This window comes from Asparagus officinalis, unplaced genomic scaffold (genome assembly GCF_001876935.1).
Source record: "Asparagus officinalis unplaced genomic scaffold, Aspof.V1 AsparagusV1_Un53, whole genome shotgun sequence".
Lineage (NCBI taxonomy): Eukaryota > Viridiplantae > Streptophyta > Magnoliopsida > Asparagales > Asparagaceae > Asparagus > Asparagus officinalis.
In genome coordinates this window covers 173,661-192,593 of record NW_017972319.1, presented here as the reverse complement: position 1 = coordinate 192,593, position 18,933 = coordinate 173,661, and the positions used below count along the sequence as shown (strand labels likewise).

At 33.0% G+C, this 18,933-nt stretch overlaps 1 protein-coding gene across 6 annotated transcripts in view; it reads right to left on the bottom strand.

Annotated features, from left to right (window-relative positions):
- Nucleotides 1-18,933, bottom strand: part of LOC109827150 (pyrophosphate--fructose 6-phosphate 1-phosphotransferase subunit alpha 2-like) — a 46,255-nt gene that overhangs the window by 17,302 nt on the left and 10,020 nt on the right. The window lies entirely within an intron of this gene.

Here is an 18,933-nt window from a genome sequence, read left to right as displayed (position 1 = left end):
AGTCTAATAAAGAAAAAACTTCAATAAAAAAGTAAAGAGTTATTTTACATTTGTACTGATACCCAAAGCATTTATTTTGCAATTCCAATCGATTTTGATGCTCCTTATATGTCTATCAATGACAACTAACCTTGAAGATTACAGTATAATGAAAATCGTAGTATAGCATCATCAGAAAAAGGCAAGGTTGCATGGCAGTTTGGCACTGCTAGTGAAGCATGCTTCAGTGGTGACACGTGGACATAAGCATGCTTCAGTGGAGTACGTGACTGGAGACGGTCTCCACAAGCACTTGTAAGAGTTCCAAGTACATTCAGTCCCCTTTAAACCCCCCCAAAAAAAAGAGAACACACTCAAATTAAGCACCTGCATGCTCTTAGTTAACATGTTTTGTAATGCTTAATAGAAATGCTTAAGCTTTGATATCGAGTACCAATCCAGGGTTGGATCTTGAAGGAACTAACAGGAAGTAAAAGCAAGAAGAGAGAATAGATTATATGAGTTCATGACTTCCCTGAAGTAGACAAAAAAAAACTTCCCCAAGTATCAAGCATTAATTTCGTAATACACTGGAAATTTCATATATACATAGCAGACTAGACCTTTGAGAAATACTCCTCTTTCTTCTCCCCTCCTGCATTAATAAAAATACGGAAAGAGCACAAGCTTCATGCAGAAGGGTGGTGACTGCTTCGGGTTCTAGGTTTTTCCTTGTCTCTATACTGACATATCATCACCCTTGCATATTATTTTGAAAAAGGTCATTAAACTTTATAATAATAAAAAAAGAAGAGGACATGCTGAAGAGAGGAGAAAAAATACCTATTTTAAAGGCAAAAAATCCCAGTAAAAGGGAAAACATTTTTTTAAAAAAGAAACTTTGAATTAGTATTTAGTATTATTGATGCCCAATTCATTTTGTTAACCCCGATTGATTTTGATGCTTTGCTATATCAAAACTTAATCTGAATCCAATGGAAGTCAAACAAGATTTAAGTCCCCTCCCTCCCTCTCGAACCTTCGGAGTAATAAAAGATAACCCTCCCTCACCCTCTACCTTTCGCACATTGGCTCCAACCTACGACCATTATCTCAGTTAGGGATGTGCAGACCAAATCTTTACCAGTTTTTGGTGGCCAGGTTCAAAATGGCCAATATCCATAGCTATCCCCTTCAATACAACAGTCAGTTCCTAAGCTTCCAATACCTAGATATTTGGCATCCATTTTTTACATTCTCCAGCTTTCAACTTGTAAAATCAGAAAAGTTTAGACATCCATTTGGGAAGTACTATTATACTGGAATAGTGAAACCAATACATTCATTTTTCCTTTCAGAGAAGCTAGGTTACTCTGAAAACATATTGGTCTTCGGAGGTTTCTCTCCGATCGGATTCTGTGCAAGAGAAGTAGGATTTCTCAGTAAAGAGCTTGACAAGTTGAAGATCAACTCATCGCTCATCATCGAGCTTTTAAGAAATCTACGGCAAAGAAGACACACCAAAGAAAGGTGAGAGGAGAAACCCATTCATGGGAAAAGAAATTCCAGTAAAAGACACAAAACTCTGGTAGACCATATCATTATTTTGAAATTCCGTGTTATTATACTCATGCTTTAGTCATTATTTTGCAATTGATGCTCCTTATATGTATATCAATCACAAAAAACGTCCAAGATAGACAAAAGCAAAATCTTGCAGATCATATCATTCCATCATAAGTGTTAAGGGTACCTTGCACTACACCAAAATTTTGCAGTTGTGATGAGGGTTATATATTTACATATGTATACTCTAACAAGCCCTTTTCGTGTGCTAAATCTAGACTCAGGTAGCAGTATCTTTTCTTTAAATCCACTTTTAAATACATGGTCAGGGGATTTCGGCATGGGGTGCTCTAATGTCATGTTAAAAGGCCACTTCCACTAGACCAAAACTTCGAATAAAAAACAAATTCAATTACATAATACATGAACAAAAAAAGCAATTTCCAAATTTAAGCAACTCCATATTCTTACATAAATGCTCATCAATACGTCGTAATGCTCAATAGAAATGAAAATATAATCATGATTTCCTAAAATAGACAGAATACTTGAAGCCCATTTTATTTCTCGCGCAGTCAACAATTAGTAGCAAATATACGCAATGAGCATTTCAATCTACCATAGAATTAAATGGGTCAAGAAATTGAAGTGGGAGTTTACCCTTTAGTGACTATTCCTCGTCGTCTTCGGAGGCGGTGGCGGCGGCGGAGGAGGAGAAGGAGGAAGAGGAGATCGGGGGTCATCGAAGCAGTGATTTTGAAGGGGAGAATGAAACTAAAATATCTAGTGTTTTTCAATACTGCGTCCCTTTCAGTACAAAAGGGACTGCCACGGCACTCCCGCATCATGAATGGGGACACTAAGGGCCGTTTGGTTGAAGTTTTTGGCCTCGGGTGTTAGGCTGCCCAACACCCGAGGCCAAAAACATCAACCAAACGGGCCCTAAAATGCAATTTAGCCCTGATCTTATCTTTTTATTTATTTATTTATTCATTTATTCTAGTAACAAAGTTATCGAACTGAAGATCCAATCTTTTTTATTTACTATGTGAAATGCACGTGCAGTGCACGTGGTCAAATATTTTAGTTATTTACTTTAAGTTAATATATTTACTATAACATTGTTATAAAAAGTTATAATTATCATAATATATTAATTCTTTTTATATTTCCATGTGTAAAATCTTGTTAAATTTAACATTTTGTCTTTAAGAGAAATAATGATGTTTAAAGCCTTAAAATATTATTGATTTAAGATTAATTAGCAATTTAAATGTATGATTTCAAAGTATTAATGATGTAAGGGACCAATATGGAAAAACCTATTATTATTAATGAAGAAAATAAATTATTGAATTAATCAAAGAAAGATTGTAGGTTTTATCCAATTATTAAAGATTTTGTTTAGTTATAAAAAATCACTTCTACCTATTGTTTACTTTCACCTATTGTTTATCCAGCGACCGAGTATTATATATATTCAAGAACTTTTTTCTAGAATTTTGTAGCTTAGAATGTGCAAATACAATCAAGAATGAAAATATAAACTATGTGATCAATTCCAAAATATGATATTGTACTCTTTTTACATCTCAACAACTATTAATTAATCTATCAAAACGATTACTTTCTAGTTTCTAAAAATTATAAAATATACTTTGAGAATGATTTATACATACTATGCACTCATATTGATTGTATTTTAACAAATAATTCATATTTATCTAATGTCAAACAATATCCAAAAAATTATGTTAAGGAATTAGAAGAATACAGTTTTCGCAACAATTAATACTCATATCCGAGCTATAAGCTTCGTAAACTTATAAGAATGCAAGTAATATAAAATGATAACTCAATTTACTTTATCCAATAATTTATTATAAATCATGAAAGACGAGGGGAATCAAAATGATCACATACCCATCCCAAATAAAGATTAATAATTTATTATAAATCATGAAAGACGAGGGGAATCAAAATGATCACATACCCATCCCAAATAAAGATTAAGTTTCTCTTAGAGATTTTTATAGACGAGGGGAATCAAAATGATCACATACCCATCCCAAATAAAGATTAAGTTTCTCTTAGAGATTTTTATAGCAAAAGATTTTCAAAGTTGATGTATAGATAGAATAAATTTAAGGACAAATAACCCCAATCAATTCATTGAGTGATGGTCTTGCTATAGACTCCACTCTTATCAAATTGATGTCACATGTACCTTAACTTGTGCTTTTGGTTAAAGGTTGATTTTGAAAATTTCCCCTTAACTATGGGGTGCATGTCAACATCCCCCCCCCCCCCCCACCCCCCAAAAAAAACTATTTGAAACTGAGTAAATCTCCGTCCCCCCCCCCCCCCCCACCCCCCAAAAAAAACTATTTGAAACTGAGTAAATCTCCGTCATATTTTGGGTGTTTTGTAGGTAATCTATCTCAATGTAAAAATTTTGATTTAACCCCTATGAACTTTTTTCACTTAAACATAACCTCTCAAAACTAATATCATTAAGTGTTATCTATTATATAACAAGTACTTAACTTAGATAAATATATCCCTCAACTATAAAAGAATTACATTGGTTTTTGCCAGATAAAGGAAAAAGAGGTGAAATAGAGGGAAAAATAATTGTAAATTGGTCGTTGTCCTTTTATTACCGGTTGAGCGTTTCTTTTTAACTAAAATTACTTTCTTCAAGAGGGTATTTTATCCAAATCACATATTGAAGTAACTATGTTAAGGGGGTCTATTGATAGAAGTGTAAAAGATTATAGGAGCTTTTATGAGACACGCTATAGTTGAGGGGTGTTTTCTAAAATAGCACCAAAATTGAGAGGAGTTATTTATAACACCCCATAATAAGGGGTTTTATTAAATTGAATCAATTGAGTGGGTTTTTTGACACAATCCCCATAGTTGAGATGGTTTTTAAAATTTTAACTCTTCTTTTAAATATGGCTTATTTATAATTTGTCCCTTAAAATTTTACTAATTTAATATTAGTCCCTAAAATTATGAGTAATTTTAAAATTTTGAGGGAATAATATAGAATTATTGGATACTTAAAATCAAGAAACTAATATCTAAATAATTTTCACATATTTGCTCTTATAGGCATTGTATTAAACATCAGCTGGTATATTGCTATATCAGCCAATATATCGGGTTAAAGACTTTATCTCGATAAAATTTTATATTATTTTCTTTTTTTGGTGATTTTTTGATATATCAACCGCTATAAAAAATATGGCTGATATGTCCCTTCGAAGATATTGAAATAATCATGCCATTTTTAATTTGATTGTGGACTCAGGTTTGAATCATGTTTGGGAAACAAAATCGAAACCCAGAAAACCCATAAAAGCCGTAATTCTTCTCCAAAATCTCTACATTCTCTGCTCTCCAAAATCTTAAGCATATATCTCGATGCAAATTGTTATGTTTAAAATTCATTAATATGTTAGATTACATATTATAATATTATGTTATGTATGAATATTATCTCATATGATGCCCAATATTGTATACATATTCCCGATTTCTGCAATATGATATAATGGATTTTATTAGTTTAATATTTATTTCATGTCCACCATCTTGTAGTAGTCCTTTAAAAGCTTATTCTAAAGTTTTCTAAGCAAAATATATAATTTCAGGAAATAATTCAAAATCTTAAGACTTATTCAAAATATGATGCTTTTTTTAAGTATTGTATTTTGAACTTATCTCCCTCTAAGGTTTAATACATTTGATTTGATTCTTGTATGCTTAAAATTAGAAGTCATATCTACTGCGCTATACTTAAAAGGGTACTATTTATGATATAGTAAATTATTGTAGCATGAATAGTAAATTTACTCTGCATACTTAAAGGAGAACCTAAAGATTTACAGTTCATGCTATAGTATTTTACTGTATTATTTATCATAGCATGAATAGTAAATCGTTGGTCCTCGTTTAAGTATAAAATAGTAGATAAGCTAAGCATGTGGCCTCATATTGTATGATGAATATTATTTATTAGTGGGATTATGTACTATTGTTTGTAGATAATAAAAGTTTCAATTTTTTATAGGCTTAATTGAACTTAAATTACTTATAGTTTACCAAAATTATACTTATATATCCCCACTTGTATCTTGCTACACTTAAATATCTTAATGTTTTCTAAAACTTTATGTCTATACCTTTTGTTCTATTACCTAAACATAAGAATGTCTTTGTAATTTTCCTATATGAGTGTCATAGTAAAATTTTAGGACAATTCTATGTTTTCTACTCTTTCCATGTATACTTTATTAATATGCAGTTATTTATTAATATATTATTATAATTACTAATAAATAATATGATGTAGAGTTTTACAATAATGTTAAAAGATTTAGGGACCAAATTATACAAACTTGAAGTGACATATAGTATAATTAATTAACAACGACAATTAATTTAATTTAGTTAGTAATAGAATGTAATATCAAAAGGGGTAATATAGTCCTTGGAAAGTTTTCCACAACTCCCTCTTTTAAAGTGAGTATGATATGATATGATAACTTATTTTCTTCTGGGTTTGCGGAGTGCATCGGTACTTCAATGATAAGAATTCTCTTAAATTTTTAATTTTTTATTTTTTATAATTTTGGAAATAGTCTGATAATAGGATTTGTGTTTGGATAAATTTTTAAAATAGACCCTATTAGAAATTTATTTTTAAAAATCGACCCATTTGAACATTAATTACCATTTTCGACCTTATTTCAGCCACCTGGCTGAAACCAGGTCGAAAATGGTAAATATAATTTAAAAACTTCACCGAATTTAAAATCTCGTTAAGTTTAGTGTAGTTAATCAAGCATTAAACTTCACAGGATTTTAAATCTCGTGAAGTTTTTAAACTTCTGCAGCTTCATTAGCATGGTTAATCTCATACTAAACTTCACGAGATTTTAAATCTTGTAAAGTTTTCAAACTTTATTTGTCATTTTGGACTCAGTTTCAACGAGGTGGCTGAAACTAGGCCGAAAATGGCAATTAAATCTCAAAGGGGTCGTTTTTTAAAAATATATTACTAATGGGATCTATTTTGAAATTTGTCCTTTGTGTTTTGGTCTTTTATATTCAAAACTGTTCTAACTCCTTATTTCCAATTTGATGCAACTATCCAAAAGTAAAATGTTTTCTTCTTCTAGTACTCATCAACTTACTCATGCTCGGAAATCGATATTTTAAAGGTATGATAAAGCATATTACGAAATAAAAAAATCATATCACCATATAATTTACAGTGAAACAATCAATCAATAATTTTAAAAAGTGTAAAAGAGTATATTTTTAGAAAGAAAAAAATTCTGGTAACTTCCATGTTTTTACTACCTATTCTATAAATTGATAATTTTATTACACATAATAATTAGTCACATGTTTTATATTGAACATATAATTATATGAAGGGAATGATGGATATGAGATGACGACTCATTTAACAAAATGTGATATCAAGAGATAGAGTGGTGAGGTTCATACCTTCTGGGCCTCACCGTATGACTATCTCTTCATAACTCATTTTGTAAAATAAGTCGTCACATCATACTCATTATTTCCTTATATGAATTACAATCTCCTCAATAAAAAATTAAAGAGAAAATATTATGATGCATGATTATTTTTCAAAAAAGATAAAAATTTCAAACTAGAAAAAGAAGATGAAAATAGGAAATGAAAACTTAGGAGGAAAATGCGGGAGAGAAGTTTAGATAAATGATTAGTTGTAGAATTTAATTGATCTTAAAATTAGTTACTATCCCTCTTAGCAATATTCCAATACAAACTCCCCTACTTATTTACTATTTTAGGTGTACAATACCTCTTAATTATCTTATCCCATGAATTGCAAATCAGAGAGACTTTTACCTAAAAAATTATTTCTCAAAATTCTGAAACTGATTTTTTTTTTTTTTTTGAAACAAGTAGGGTGAGGTACCCTACTCATAAAATATGATATATTAAAAAAGAGAACGATTACAGAAGGATATAATGGAAGAAGAGGCATCATCTGCTACCTTAGGTGGGCATCAGACAACGCCAACACCAACCTAAGGATAATAGCAGATCCACAAGACAACACTCCTAAAAATAGCAAAAATACAATAGTATACTGCCACGCTTGTGGCCACGACAACCATAACAAAACAACCACAAAATATCAAAGTTTATATACTTCATATGCTGGAAAGAAGAGAGAATAGGAGTCTGAACTGATTTAGTAACCTGGGGTGAAGTTCTCCCCCACTACATCTTCCCCTACCGTATTTGTCAAGTCCTTTAAACCCAGATCGACTGCTGCAGCATGGGATCTCTGAGCTCTCCAGCTACTGGATGCTCCTGTCCAGAATAGAGTAAATCGAGTGATGTTAGAGGCAATAGACTGAGGGGTGACAGGGATATTGTTGAAGATGAGATTATTATGACTGATCCATGTGCACCAACAAAAACAAGGCAGTAAGACCCTCCATAAAACTCTATGGTTGAGATTGGAAAGGAAGCTTCCCTTCTGAGATATCATATATTGCTGCTCCTGGGGCCAACAGTTAGCATTTGTGTTTGGAAGGAGGGTTGACCAGGCAACTGAGGAGAGAGGGCAAGAGATAAATAGATGATCTTGGGTCTCCGTTACCAGGTTGCAAAACAGACAGGAAAGGTCACCATTCCACCCTTTTTTAACATTTCTCTTTAGTATGAAGTTTCTGCTTGCTTGCTAGGTATCCAAAAGAAAACTTTAACCTTCAACGGGATAGGGGATTTTCATATAAAGTTGGAAGATTGGGAAGTGATACCGCCATTACGGAGGGAGTAAAAGGACTTAACTGAGAAGGTTCCTGATGGAGTATGTGGCCACCATATACTATCATGATTTAAACTGGTCGAAGGCTTGAAGTGCTCAATGAAGGAAAGGAGATCAGTTCTGTCTTTTTTATCCTCTATAGTGATGCCTCTTCTGAGGATAGGGTGCCATTTCCATGAATGATTATGTCATAATCCTTGAGTTCGGGTAGAGGAAGAATGAGAGAATGCTAGTTGGCAAGCCTTAGGGAAGAGGCTGCTAAAAAAGTTATCACCAGCCCATTTATCATACCAAAAGTTACAGGTATGGCCATCTCCTAGTTTCCATCTTGCAAAACTGAGAAAGGTTGAGTGAATAGCATGCAAGTCAAGAATAAACTTGGAAGCAGAACCTTTTGGTGGATTGGATAGAGGGTTGGAGTTATTAGAGGAGTATATGGAGAAGATGACTTTACTGATCAGAGATTCTCTATCCAAGATTTTCCATATCCACTAGCTAGGAGAGCTAAGTTGAAAGTTTGCCGATAGATGATGCCTAAACCACCATTGAGCTTATCTTTGCAGACTATCTCCTACTTCATCAGGCTTTTGGACTTGAGAGATTGATGATAGTCTCCCCAAAGAAAGTTTCTCCTAATTTTGTCGATAGCCTTGATTAACCAGATATGGAGTTTGAAGAAAAACATATAGTATAGAGGAAGGGATGACAGAACTGAGTTAATGAGAGTAAGTCTACCTCCAATAGATAGAAATCTATTTTTCCAAATAGCTAACTTCTTGGAGAAAGACTCTAAAATGGGTTGTCATTCACGTCTAGAAAGAGATCCTCTCTTGAGAGGAAGATCAAGGTAAGCAAACGGGAGAGAACCAACAGGGCAATTGAGGATGTTAGCTAGTTGGGCACCTTTGTGGGGGAATTTACCAAGTTAGAAGAGGTTAGACTTGCAGTAGTTAACATTAAGACCGGAGACACTGGCAAAGATGAGCAGAATGGCTTTGAGAGTGACTGCATCTTTAGTGGAAGCTTTACAGAATATAATAGTGTCATCTGCAAATTGAAGGGATCTTAGGGAATTAAGTTCACCTTTCAGATTAAGCCTAGAGAGATTCCCTGAGGAAACACTGGCCTTGATCATCTTATTGAGAACATCTACGATGAGCAGGATTAGCATAGGGGAAAGAGGGTTGCCTTGCTTAAGTCCTCTGTGGCACGTGAAGAATTTCGTAGGAGAGCCATTAACTAAAACTGCTGATTTAAATGATGAAAGAATATGTTGGATCCATTGGCACCACAAGGGACTAAAATCCTCTAGCTTTGAGAAGGGTAAGGAGGAAGTTCCGATTTACACATTAAAAAGCTTTGAAGAAGTCTACTTTGAAAGCACATAACTCCTTTTTACCAGCGGAACAACTATTGATCATTTCATGAGCTAGTAGGATAGAGTCCAGAGCAGATTTACCACCTTGGAAGGCTGTTTGGGAAGAACAATGAGGTGGAAGATAAAAGGTTTAAGTCTGTTAACTAAGACCTTAGTGAAGATTTTGACAAAGCTATTAATCAGGCTAATAGGTCTAAAATCTTTGGGTGTGACAGCATCATCCTTCTTGGGAATGAGGAAAATGAATGCATAGTTGATGTTATAGAGGAGATGAGCTCTAGAATGAAGAGATTGAATGAAGGAGATGACGTCATGCTTAATGGTAGACCGGAATTTTTGAAAGAATAAAATAGGCAGACCATCGGGGATCGGAGACTTGTCGGGATGGAGATCAAAGACAGCCCTCTGAATTTGTTTAGAAGTGAACTCAGAGTCTAGAGGGGAGAGGTCAGGAGAAGGAGTAGGATAAAGAAGGTTCCAGTCTACCTTGAGTCTGGAGTCATCTTGGGATTGGAATAGGTTTGAGAAAAAGTCATGAAATGCCTTCTTGATATCTGAGTCTGAAGAGATGATGATGTTGTTGATGAGCAGGTGAGGAATGAAGTTTTTTCTTCTATGGTAAGAAACAGTTTTGTTGAAGAAGGCAGTATTATCTCCCTCTTTGAACCATTGAATTCTGGACCTTTGTTTCCAATGGATTTCTTCAGCCCTAGCTAGCATGAAAAGTTGGTCTTTAAATTGAAGTCTATACTAAAATTCTGATTCAGTCAGAGCTCTAGAGTCTTCCAAAAGGTTGAGGGAGACAAGGTTGGACATAGCTTTGGATTTCTGGATATGGCTAGAGCCCTGAGCAGACTTTTTCTACCATTTGATCCTTCTACGAATGAGCTTAAGCTTGAGAGGGAGGGATGGTGACTGGACTTCATAGGATGAGAAAGAGTTCCAGCATGATATAATGAAATGGATGAAAGATGGAAAAATAAGCCATGACTTCTCAAATCTAAAAATAGATGAAGTAGGAGGACTACCTGAGTCAAGAATAATAGGGCAGTGATCTAAGCATGATGCTGGGAAAGCTGCTTGGATAAGGTGAGGGAAATGGAATCAAAATCTGATGAAATGAAGAATCTATCGAGCCTGACTAGAACAAGGATAGACCTCTGATTAGACAATGTGAATTTTCTACTACTGAGAGGGAGATCAATGATATTTAGAGAATCAATTAAAATTTTAAAGATGAAAATATCTCTAATAGAGCCAGATCGATCACTTCTCTCTTCAAGACTAAGGGTCATGTTGAAGTCCCCAAAAACCACCCAAGGCAATGAATGGGATGACCTAATCCTGGCCAGTTCCCACCAGTAGACCTCCCGATCATCTTTATCGTGAGAGGCATAGATCGAAGTCACAACGAATTGCCAATTTAAGGGTTTGTGAATAAAGGTAGCTGACACTGAAAAAAATATCTATGGAAGAGGAAGAACAAGATAGGGTGGATTCATTCCAACCTAACAGGATGCCCCCCTAGATTCTGAGGCTTCTAAAGAGATCCAAGAAGAGATATTATTATTCCCCAACCTTCTGAGGATATTGGGATTAGGGGAACTAAGCTTTGACTCTTGAAGCTTAACCAGGTCAATTTTGGATAATTCTATACAATCATCTTATGGAGGGTTCATTTCAGCTCAAAGGTAGTGGGCAAACCCCTCCCAGAAAGGAAACGTAAGTGCCTGGAATATTTTGAGCACTTTGTCCGCAAAGAAGGAGCCTCTTCCTTATCCTCGGATGATTACCCTATGGTCCCAACTCGACCCCCACCTCCACATAAGTCATCCAGAAAGTAGATGTTGCCCACTCATCTCTAGATCCAAAAGGAAAGCAGGTGCTGGTGGAAGAGGATGGATCACCAAAGCCCCCTCCATCCCTCTCTCCCATTCCAGAACATCAGGTAGTGGTCCCCCCTAGATCTCATTGACGTCATATTCCAGGGAGTCCCAATCAGAATTTTAAAGGATTCTTAGGCCGACCTATCAGCAGCTTTCCCTTTGTTCAATGAAGTTCACCCGGCCCCCAGCAATCAAGCCTCTCCTCTTCACATCAGCAGCTCCTCAGACTCCCTTGATGTCGCCTCCCCCAGCAATCAAGCCTCTCCTCTTCACATCAGCAGCTCCTCAGACTCCCTTGATGTCGCCTGACTCGCCTCTTCCTCTGACCCACCCCCAGGGTTCAAGAATGTCAAGAAGCCCTCCAAGAGGAAATCAACAAGAAGGAAGCTTACCCATCTCACCAATAGGAAACATCTTGCTATCATGAAGAGGAGCTTCCCTCCGGGAGGTACCAAGGGTAAATCCTCATCCTCTTCTCTACTCAACCTATTTATTCTCTTAGCCATTAGAACATGTGTGAAATCTTTGTCAATTGTAGCATTATGGAACCAGTAGATCCCCTAGGTCTTTCCGACATCCTAGATCTGGAAAGAAGTAGGGATAAGCCCTCATGATTTTCCCTCTCATCAAGTCCTTCCCTAAGTTGTCTGTTTTTCATCCCAAAATGAAAATTGGATCCTGGAATGTTGGAGGGTTGAAAATTCTGAAACTATTGGCTTATCAAAATTGCTAAATTATAAGATTTGTTTTTTTTTTGGGTTGGGGTTGGGGGGTGCTCTTAAAACTAAGTTAGAGTAGGGAAGAAAATGTATGGAAAGCAAATTAATATGATAAAACTATTTATGTTTGGATAGATAACTCAAGAAAGTAAGGATACAATAAAATCTCTATTTGTTTAGCGTAAAAAACAAGTAGGAAAGGGGCACTATTATACACTCCTCTAACTTAAAATTTCAATGTCCTCCCATTCAATATTTCACTTTAGGATGTATAAGAAAGTGGGGAAAAATTCCTATTTTTTAACCCTCCACTCTCTTCCCTCACTAATCAAAAGTTATAAATAAACAATAGTTTAGACTTGTTTGCATTATAGCTTTTCTATTCCCTTCCCTCTCTTCTTGCAAAAAGCTATCAGAACTCGTGAGTGTTTCACAATTACCAATAATGTATATTTAGTACTCCCCCAACAGCTAGGTTATAAAAGCAGTTAAGGTTCGACTATAAGGTTTCTCCAATATTCATCGGCTGGTCTTCGTAACAATTTAATTTAACGTTTTCCGATGTTAGTCATCTATATCCTTCATATTATAATACTAGCCCCCATAATCTCCATATTTTCAAATTAGGCCCCCAAATATTACTTGATTGTTTTATCAAGACTCTAAATAATGATGTACATCCAATTTTCCTATGATTATACATTATATAAGATTTTTGAAACATTTCAAAGATAAGGTTAGCCTGAGAATGATGGGAGATTCAGCCTGCAAAAGAAGCACACTTCATTGTTTTATCAAGACTCTAAAAAATGATGTACATCCAATTTTCCTATGACTAGTTTTTATGCACGTGCAGTGCATGTGGTAAAATATCAAAATATATTTTTTTTATTTTATTACTATAAATAAGTCAGATTCATCTTGAGTTCAAATATGTAAAATTAAATTATTAGATTTATTATTTTTTTACTTAAATGTTATTAAAAATCAATGTAATGGATTTTTAAGTTAAATTGGGATGAATGTACCTAACTGGGATATTGTAATTGTTATTATAAACTATAGTTATAGCAATAAAGAAATCACATTTCTTATTGTATTGAAAATAGAATTACACAGCATTTTTGGATATTATAAGCTTAACTGGGACATCTTAATTAATTTCTTAAGAAAAAAATATGAATTGACATAATAATATCTTCAAGTAGAATAGTAAAAAAAATAAGTTAAATTAATACTTTATTTCATATTCCAAACTCTACTAATCCCAAAATATAATATGGAGTCAAACAAGAATAGCAATATCATTATGAACTAATGTTCTAGTAAAAAACAAATCACATTTATTATTACATTGAAAATAAAATTGCACAACACATTGAGACATTATAAGCTCGTGCTTTATAATAACTAATTTTACTAAACCATAATAATCATATAAAAATAAATTGCAAGGAGTGGTTCTGAGATACCTCTTCTTACATGAGATAATAAAAATCAACCTATACAATAATATGCATTATTGAAAAGCAGTAGGATTTAAGCAAACCCATAAAGAAATTTTTAATAAAACTCAAAGAAACATGAAGATTTTAATCAAGTGCGCATTGCAGAACATTGCAGCCAGAAAGTAATTATCCAAAAGTAGTAAGATTAGAGCAAACCTATAAATAAATTTAGAACGAACTCGAAGAAACATAAATATTTTAAATAATTGTGCATCGTAGAACTTTACAATTAGAGAGCAATTGTCCAAAAAGCAGTAAGATTAGAGCAATCTTATACAGAAATTTACAATAAAATTTGAAGAACAAAACATACCTATTACAGAAAAGACAGGAAAATACACCTATAATTGTCCAAAAGTAGTAATAAAAAGACAAAAACTAAATAATAATGGTAACTATAGTATAATTTTATATGATGAAAGCAATCACATAAGCATACAAAACTACTAATAATGTTGTATGAAAATCCCTTATAAAAATTCCTAATTCTACTAAAAAATTAAGATATAATATAAAATGATCAAAAAATATTATCCTTTATTATTTTTGTTTCATATTTTGATTGAACTGAGATCAATCTTTCTCCACATTTATCTTTTCCTGGGCAATCCTAGAGTAGCATCTTTATCATCTACGTCGATTGTAATATCAGCATGGAGTTGGATTTCTTGTGCTATTATATTTTCTTCGCCTCGTTCATCTTTTGTTTTTTCATCTAACTTCACTAGGAATTTGAACGTTTTTTCAATGTTCAACACAAATTTCTAAAAATATGGACTATGATTATTTTTCTGTTTCAATGAGAACAAATATTATTTTAATATATATGGAATTTTTTTGATTTTCTAAATTATTACTTGAATAGAGTTAAGAATTACCTCTTTTTCTGTAATGAATTTTTCTGCTGTGCATCCAATAAGAGTTTTTGATGCATCAAACAATATTACTCTTGCATTATCCGTAGTATTTTCCACGAGAATCTTAACTACATACCTGTAGTTTTCATTATCAATTTCTAGAGATAGTTAATATTGTATTTTAATATGTTCATGCTATAAAAAAGCTATATTAGTTAACCTTGGTACCGAGTCATTAATGATTCTGCGGCATTTGTCATTTAGGCACTCTTTACTGACATTTTTATCTACCTTCTTATTACAACATTTGCAAGCATAAAACCATGGCTCGAGTCTAATCAAAATAGTAGTTATCTTTGCCTTAAATGTGCAATAGCATGTCTGCATATTGACAAAATTTAGTTAGATTTAAATGTGTTAATTAGAATAGGTTTCTAATATTGTACCTGTATCGAATTCTGTGATGTATGCATAATATCACTAATTTGAATTTCTTTTGCATTTTTAAAAACCGTTTATGGAGATCCTTTTTGTTTTTGCGGATTTTTTCAAATGAAACTTGCATATTAGATTAAAATATAATACTATTTTATTATTGCGTTATATGAAAGTATGTTTGTTCTACTTACCATTTCCTTAATTCTTTAGCTAGTTGTATTTTTGGGTTGATACATATTATTGATATAATTTGCGATATGCTTGTCTTCCCTACAAAATTAAAATAATTATAGGATGAATTTTATGTTTAGCTGTCTTTAATAAGAATTTCAGTAATAAATTGTGTACCTTTATATATAGAGATTTTAAAATCTGATAATGCTATTACTGGCTTATCTTTAATTTTGGCTTCAAGAATTGATCCTTCATTTGTAGCCAAATCCCCGAATAAAGTTGTGTGCATGGTCATTCCACTGTATATGAAAAAAGAAAGTACGCTAATCTTATTTTTTTTCTTATGATATTGGAAATAAGTATCATGAATATACCTTTTATCTATTAGTGTTATTTTCCTCCTATTGTCTGGTTTGTTATGTTTTGTAATATAGTTTATCATCGGCTTCATGTTTGTTGTTATTGTAAGAATATCTGTAAGTAATTTTATAAAAAAATTATGATTCTATAAATTAACGTCTCATTTTGTATTGAAAGATTAAAGTAAGAAATTTATAAGTACTTACTAATTTTTGTTGCATCTTTCATGGAAAATGCTTCTTTAAATAAGACAAAGTTGTTCAATATGTTCTCCAAATGAAAACTTGTTGGTGCTTCTTTGATAGATACGCTATTTTTTAATACTAATTCATGTGACTTGTGGATACTTGGAAAAGCTGGGTTTATTCCTTTCACTTCTCCATTTGAATGAAAATAATTTGATTCTTTCGAAGCATATCTATAAACTTTTCGATAGTCTCTCTGTACGTAACTCCTTGTATTTTGTTACCCTCCAAATATTATTAACACCAAAGATAAATGTTTGGAAAATATAATTAATTAATACTAAGCTATATATTATATTTTAATTAGTTATATGTAAACAGAAAAATAACATAAAAAGGCATTCTGAAAGTTATTAGGGTTTTAATGAAATTTACCGAATAGATAATGACAATCACAAAAAAATACAAGCTGAATTATAAACGCTGATCTTATGACAATAACAAAAAAATGCAATATTTTCTCATTTTTCTTCTATTACAGACAAACTTTCATAACCCAAGCGACAATATTTATCTTCAGAACTATGCTTGGAGGCTCTAGTATAATATCTAAAGCCAATTCTATATCAAACTTCAGAACAGTGGTAATCACCACATTTTTAAATTCTCTAACAATTTTATATCTCTTTGCATAAGTAATGGATGGACTTATGTATTCTCAAGGTAGGATCTCATGATATATGTTGTCAGTTAATGGCACTATACTAATTGATGAGAGAAGACCTCGTATTAAAAGATTCCAAATTAATATAATGAAAATAAAATGTATAGAATGTATGTTAGCAAAACAGTATGAAGGAGTGCATGACGTAAAGATAAAAGTTATGTTAGTCTAATTAATCAAACGTTAGATACTATTGTATCATCGGAATACTTTCATATGTTACCTTTTGAAAGTTTTAGTGATCATGTTTCTTCAGTTGATAATTGTATCATCGGAATACTTTCATATGTTACCTTTTGAAAGTTTTAGTGATCATGTTTCTTCAGTTGATATTATTTCTTGAGTTTTGAAAAGTATTTTGAAAGTTTTAGTGATCATGTTTCTTCAGTTGATATTATTTCTTGAGTTTTGAAAAGTATACACCGTTTTCTGTATGTAGTCTCATGATTGTGCTTTCCTTGATCTTACAATTTTTTGAGCATACACCAATTTTAATTTGTTGATATCATATATTTTTGAAATCTTGTGCAAGTATCAAAACTCTTAAGAGAACCTGGCATATTCATGTAGACTCCAAAACTGAATTTTTCATATTTATGTGTTTGTGATTTTCTTCTGTATTTTTACAGAATGAAAGACAAGAGACATATTGGTCTATATTAATCTTACATACAAATTTCATGATTATTAAATTTAGAAAACTTTGCATGGGAAGTAATCGAAATCATTATCCAATAAAATAGTGCTGACAACATGTTACTTTTCCATGAGGATAACTACTGGTGATACAAAACTGAAGTTGATTAGTTCAATGGATAAAGGATTCAAATAATGGAAGATTAAGATAATGAATAATAAAAATAGAGGACCAACAGATTTCCTTCCGAGAACTATTAAATAGAATTTACGCTATCACAAATACAAATCACAATATGCATGAAACTTTTAAAAAATTACAATTTTATTTCCCCTACTATCAGGCCGACTTTTATAAACAATTATAATTAATTACATTAAAATAATCTAATCTAATCTAATAAGAAGAAAATTGATGAAAGTGTTGTAAAAATTTTTGTAATTAGATACCATGATTAATTGACTAAAATAAGAAGAACAATATTTAATCTAGTTCATAATTTTTAAACAATATAATCTAATTCTAATAAGAAGAAAATAACAAAGATAAAAAGTCATCATTATTAAATAAAAAAGAGAGACACCAAGACCGAACCTTTGAGAGAGAACAGTTGATAATTGCTTCAAAGTCTGAGAAATATTTGGTGAGAAAAGAAAGTGGATTTTGTGCTTTATTTATACCCGAAGAGTCCTATTGCTATAATAAGAATTTGGTTATAATAAGAATTCGGTTATCTTTGTGAATGCACATTATGCACGTATTAAAAGATAGATACAATCAGTGTTTTAAATATCGGCCGACATGTCGGACATGTCGGCCGATATATCGGATTGAGGGGTCGAGCGACACGAATCGGGAAAATATAAGTCGCATGTCGTTTTTCCGCGAAATATCGGCCATATCGGCGAAAAATCGGCTATATCGGCCGATTTGTCTTCTTGGGAAAATCGGCCGAGATTTGTGAATATCGGTTCAGGGCCTTAAGGCTTATTTATTAGGTTTGGCTTGGGTTAATTGAAACCCATTTGACCTTTTTGAACCCGATAGACACCCTATAGTCACCGGATCAAAAGAAAAAAAAGAAGAAAAACACTCGATCAAAGAAAATAGAACCCTAGGGCTCGCGATTGGGAACCAGCAGCCTCCTCTCGTCGTTTTGCTTTCGTGGTCTCAACAACATCAAAAACCCTAGGGCTTCTCCTCTCTGGCTCTCCCTCCTCCCTGCGACATTGAAATCCAAAGCTATTGATCATATCTTTCTTCACTGCGCCGTCGAGGGTCCTCACATCGTGATCTTTAGCCGTCAGGTAAGTCTCTTTGACCTCTCTCTCTCTCATGACTTTTTATGTTTACATTTTTTCAGATTTTGCTCTCTCTAACTGTTAAGTAAAGGGGGTTGTTTACCTTCTTCACGTAAGCCTCCAGACCCCCCCCCTCTCTCTCTCTCTCCTTCTATTGAGTAATGACCCAGTTTACATTTTTCTGATAACATTTTTTTTCTGTTTACATTTTTTTCCAGTCTCAGTTTGTGCGGTTTACTGTTGAGTCGCTAACTGGAGCTAACTGCTAAGTAAAAGGAATTGTTTGATTTGTTTCTCGAGTGAGCCTCGCTCTTGAATCTTTTCCCTGTCAGTCAATAAAATTTATTTTAAGTTAGTAATTGAAATTATTTAATTTG